The following is a 6,000-nucleotide window of genomic DNA, read 5'->3' on the forward strand; positions in this document are numbered from 1 at the left end:
ACCCTGAAATCACGACCTGAGAGGAAGGCAGACACTTAACAAATTGAGGCATCCAGGTACCCCAAATTAGTGCTCTTATAAGAAGAAACATGAGCAAGCTTGCTTCTTCTCCCTCTCTTCATCATATGAAAATATAGCAAGAAAGCTTCCATCTATAAACCAGGTACAAAATAAGCCAGCAACTTGATCTTGGATTTCTCAGCCTACAGAATTGTGAAAAATAAATTTCCGTTGTTTAAGTCATCCAACCGATGCTATTTTTGTTATAGCTCCCCAAACAAATTAAGATACTGTCCATCTTTCAATCACCTATGCATTTAGATATAGAGATCTATTTCTCCAGCTGAAATCAGCTCTCCTGAAAATTGATCCCAAGGAGCCAACTGAAGTTGGGATACCATTTTGCCGGAAATCATCTGCTAAGTCAAAGAATAGTTAAAACTGTAGTTGAGAACTCCTGAATTTTCCTTATTTTATTAAATGCTATCTTCAGTTGCCAAGTACATAAACTATGCACACATTTACACACATACATAAAAACACACAAGGAATAAAATTACGGGAGTGAGAATAAGTAGAAAATGAAATAGCTTGGCTTTACTGTAACTAGAGAGAATCATATGTACTCTGATCCTAATCCTAAGTGACATAATGATCACTAACTACCAAACACAATAAAATAAAAAAAAGCCAGTGATAATGATCTGCACAAGCAGTATGAGGTAATGAGGTGGAGGAGGACTATTTATCCAAACCCAAAATATTGACCAATGTGTGCTCACATTTTCAAGATTCTTCTCATCGAAATTGTTAAGATGCTTTTCGTTGCCCAGACTGTCTTAGGTGCAAGGTCTAAAGTACTTTTCACATCGCCAGTTTCATTAAACTACAAATATACATATATTGTTAAGTGAGTGTTTGAGTAGTGCTATCAGCAAGTCTAAATGCTTTTTCTGTGGAAAGAATGACTTACCTCTACTAGAACCGTTTCCCTGGAAACCTAATGGTTTAAGGTAACTGTGGCACCTAAGCTCTGTTACTAAGCAGTGATATTTATTGCAAAAATGATTCATATTTGATGAACTGCATTTAGGTTTGCAGGGCTGGGAGTGAGCTATTAAAACCTATTGAGGCACGGTCCCCCAAATCTCATGTGCCCTGGACTCCTCTATTCAGGTTGTTCCTAGGGGGACCTGAAGTTTTGCTCAAGGGATGTTACAAGATGCTGGTCCAACGTTGAGTAAGACTAACCAAATCCAGGGTGGTTCCCACTTCAGCATATATGGTCTCATCCTTTATAAAAGGACTGGTGTTTGGGTGGTCCAAACAATGTGTCCCTAATTATTGTAAGAATTCCTCTTGGAGACTATACCCCTGAAGCTGCCAGGTATGTTGGGATCCCCACCCTGTACTTTTGCAAAAAAACTAAAGTGAACTTGGTACCAGATTATGGTCCATGCTTGTGTGAATGAAAATGCCAATCCAAACCTGAAAGTACCTTCAGTGTTATGTGTAGTATGTGTGACAGTCATTTTTTTTTCAATTTATACTGTCATCCTTTACAAGAACAAATGACACAGATGGTTTAAATGTTTCACCAGTGTGTCCAGTAAAAATGTAGGCATATCTTCACATTCTGGGCAATAACATTTCTAATTAAATTTGCAAATGCTTATTCCTGCTAAGGATACATAATTTCTTTGAGTTTAAATTAAAAAAAAAAAACAACCTTTTACAAATTCTCCATCACTTAAAAATAAGTATTTCCACTTCATGTTACTTTTACTTAATACATATTACATTCTAAAACACTTGTTTGGAATTCTAGCCTTTTTTATTCATAAAATTTTATTAAAGATAATTTACCTATTTATCATAATTTTAATTACAATATGTTTTATAAAGATTGCATATTGTATTCTTTCAAAAGATGTGTACATTTGCCTTAATTACACAAAGTTTTCTTTACTTATGTACTTGTATCTTTATAAATGCCCGTGTTGAACCAAGAATTGTGTACCGAGGTTGATAACATCTAGCAGAACCAACTGAGTTATGCTGTATAAAAATGCAGGCACAGGGCACCTGGGTGGCTCAGTCAGTTAGGTGTCCAACTCTTGATTTCAGCTCAGGTCATGATCTCAGGGTGGTGAGATTGAGCCCTGCCTGGGGCTCTGCGCTGGGAATGGAGCCTCCTTGGAATTCTCTCCCTCCCTTTGCCTGTCCCCACCTCTGCTCGCACAAGCTCTCTCTCTAAAAAAAATTTTATAAAATGCAGGCCCAAGTTTTCAACAGAGGCCAGAAATTTTGCTCATGATTTGAAATTTCCTGGTCTTTAAACATTGACAACTCCCTTGCCAAGCTATGCTCCTGGTTGTCCAGCTCCTGGCTTCTCTACAAATAGACATACCACCAGGTTCAAGCCAATGGCATATAAGTGGAAGGGATTGTCTACCCCCTTTAGGCTTAACCTTAAAACATCTTTAAATTGTTATTCTTCCTCCATTTCCTCTTCCCAGGGTTGGATTACAGATATGGTTGTACCCAGATTCCAGTATATAAATTAGGGGAAGGAAGAGCTAAAACATCCGAAGGAAGCTGTGTCTCTGAAAGCTCAACATTCTGCCCATTTGTACCACTGACTCTGCACTGAAAATGGGAAATATCTCAAACTCATGAAAGCCAGCTTATTTGGAGAACTATACATTACTGCAGCAAACAATTACCTTTACTAACACTGTAACTCATTTAGAAGGTTGTGAAGGAAAAAAAAATGGAAAAACACCTGTTGGCTTGGAAATTGAGGCCATGGGCCAACATTTCCAGTCTAACCCTTACCATCTACACCAGCTATATCTCCTCCTTGCTGGAATCTTCACAAAATACTTATGCACCGATCTGGGGTTTTGAAATGTAATTATCTCTACCTGAAATATGCTTTTATCACTTTCTGTCTATTGAAGTCCTATTTATCATTTAAGACACACCACCATTGTCAACTTCTCCTCTGAAATGATGAAGTGATTTAAACAATAAATAATAAGATGATAGATTTTAAGACTATCCCAAATGTATTAACTCAGTAAACATTTATTTAGCATGTGGTGCCCCCTTGGGATGGTGAGAACAATGACCCAGAGGATAATATGATCAGCAGCCCAAACGCCCCCTGAGAACCCCCCTCCCTATCGCCTCTTTTGTGTTTCATTATAATCCCTTTATACACATACCACAGCATCCTTCATGATGATAATAATGACTTGTTCCCATGTTTTCCTTCCTTTGGATTCTAAGCTCCTTGAGGATAGGTCCCAAGCCTTATTTACCTTTGTTTTCATTTTAGGTTTATTCCCCAGGAAATAGACACTGAAGCAACGATTTCCTGGCAGAAGGTTTGCTGGGGAATACCCTGGAACAAGTTCTCCAAGTGAATGTGGGAAGCGGGATGGGACAGAAGAGGAAGTTGGACAGTTGGACTGCATGGCAGTTGTACAGAGGCCTGGATCGATGGGATGCTTCACTAAGCTCTGGGGCTGGGGCGATGCTGCAGAGTTGGCCCACATCACAGGCTTCTTAACCTTCTCTCCTACGGAATCAACATTGGGTTGAAGCTGTCCCCAGGGAAAGAGTGATAGAAGCTTGAGTAAAACAGCCCCCCTTCTGCTGAGGCAATTCCCTGGAGACAGACTCGTCTATGAGCTGCCATTAGGCAGCTTCCCCAGCAGCTGAGGAAATGAGTGTGTGGTCCTGAGGGGAAGCCGAGCAGAGGAACAATGGGTGCCCTGCAGCATCGTTCATTACAGTGGATACGAAATCCATGTTTATTGAATTAATGATGGTGAGATAGTCTTAAAATGTATCATTTCATGTTTGTGAAATGATTCATATGGTCTTGTTTAGCAGTTTCTCAATCATGTGTGCCATGACATATGGATTACAAGTACCCATTTATTTATTCCCTCAGGCATCAGGGCAGCTAGCTAGGAGCTGTGGATCAGAGCTATGATTCGGTGACATTGGGCCACGAGCAGCCTTCTCCACCAACCATATTCAGTGGACTTCAGAATATTTCATTTTCTGTGTGTTTCAGTACATGGCAAAGGTTGAGAAGCACAGGGGCACTGGAAATAAAAGTAGAGAAAATATCCTGAGGACTCTTCAAGGCAGGAGACCATACCATTTCACTCACAGGAAGTGACAGAATATACACTTTACTTTTACTAATGGAAGACCATGACTTATGTGTGAAAGAAAAAGAATTGAGGTGATTCCCCTTAAAGTTTAAATCATACTAAGTAACCACATGCAGCTATAATCCTTTTCCAATTGAAATGCAAGGCACATCCAGCATCTTTTATACAAAGAGCTCCATCTGGTTTAGGGGTTTTTCTTTCTGCGAGTCAGCAGGCCAGTGAGGGGAATTCTTTGTGACTCCTGTTCGGCAGCACAGTGGAGAGACAGATAAAACTTAGCCAAATTCATTTTCATAATCCATAGTGGAAAACTAAGAGAAATCCAAGGAGAGTCTCATCTATGATGACTTAATATGTTTTCAAATCATTTCTGAAATCTATTCATTTATGACAACTCACAGAGAAAATGCAAAGGAATCCTGTATTTGCCTTCCCTAATGACTAGCCTCATAATTTGCTGTGTAATTAAAACCACTTCTTAACCTGTCTGTATTTACCTCCCCGGGTTCTATGTGTTTTAGGAAGATATTCTTTATAATAGAAAAGAATCTCTCTAGGGTGAACATTTGCAATTTCTATTAACCACAAAACTCTTTTTCAAGTTTAGGATAAGCCTATGACTCTGTGTTACCAAGGATACAGTCCTGGCATATACTGCCCAGAGCTGTGACTCTTTGTGTGGCTCAAGACTAGACAAGACTGGAAGGTCATTATCTACCTTCAGTGCTCCACGTCATCTATACTGTGTGTCTCAGAGTGTGTTATAATTGCTCTACACAGATGTTTCCGACGTTGAAAGTCCTCTGCCACCCATGTCCGTTTAAAATCTAAAAATGAGAGTGTAAGAGATTCAAGAAAGGGAACTTGGTGCCACATCATACTCAAGCGAATCTGATGAAGAAGAGACGATGGGGGCTATGGATATACTATTTGACACCTCTCCGGTGCTGCTTCAGATTCTCATTTTACCTGTTTTTGGAGCCCTTGACGCTTTGCTCATCTCTAGCTGCTGCTGAGGAGATCCATTCCCCAGGCATGCTGTCAGACGCAAACATTGACCAATGGAAGGTGGAGGAAGCAGACAGAAAAGTCCCTTTCCGTTTCCCCCTTTTTTTTTTTTAAAAGTCTTGTATCCTTTTTTTTTTTTTTTAAGATTTTATTTATTTATTCATGAGAGACAGAGGAGGAGAGAGAGGGAGAGAGAGAGAGAGGGAAGCAGAGGGAGAAGCAGGCTCCCAAGGAGCAGGGAGCCCAATGCGGGACTCGATCCCAGGACCCTGGGATCATGACCTGAGCCGAAGGCAGACGCTTAACCATCTGAGCCACCCAGGCGCCCTCCGTTTCCCCTTTTATGTCTATTTTGGAGCATGGTGTTTTCTTTACAGCCTATCTGCTGATGTTGCAAGTAACAGGGAAAGTTTATGTCTCTCCATGAAGCAAGGACCTCTGGTTAATGCTCGCGCCTTTATTTCTCACTCTTCTTGCCCTATATTCTTTTTTGCTGTTCTGGCATTTCTCAGTAAAGTGTCAGTACTCAAGGGGGAAAAAAAAAACCCTGAAAAATGTATTCTGCATCGTCTATTACTGAAATAGAACAAAAGTAGACTAAATTATTGTACTTTAGTCAGATTACTTTGGGACTTCTTTTTTAAAAAACAGGAATAAGAGGTATTCCATTTGGCCAATAGCCAAACCTGCATCACTAAGAATCTTCACTCTGAAATGAAGCGGTTAGACTTGACGATCTCTCAGTCTCTTCCAGCATCCATCTTTATATTAAAATGTGGTCAAACTTGAAGATTTGGGA

The 6,000-nt window shown here is 40.0% G+C and overlaps 1 pseudogene; it reads right to left on the reverse strand.

Moving 5' to 3' along the window:
- The window catches only part of LOC114210256 (mitochondrial intermediate peptidase pseudogene), a 95,978-nt pseudogene extending 92,415 nt beyond the window's left edge, over nucleotides 1–3,563 (reverse strand).
- Nucleotides 3,564–6,000: the final 2,437 nt, after the last annotated feature.

Source organism: Eumetopias jubatus, unplaced genomic scaffold (assembly GCF_037043125.1).
Source record: "Eumetopias jubatus isolate StellerSeaLion01/CBP00866 unplaced genomic scaffold, mEumJub1_p1.0 scaffold_17, whole genome shotgun sequence".
NCBI classification, from domain to species: Eukaryota; Metazoa; Chordata; class Mammalia; order Carnivora; family Otariidae; genus Eumetopias; species Eumetopias jubatus.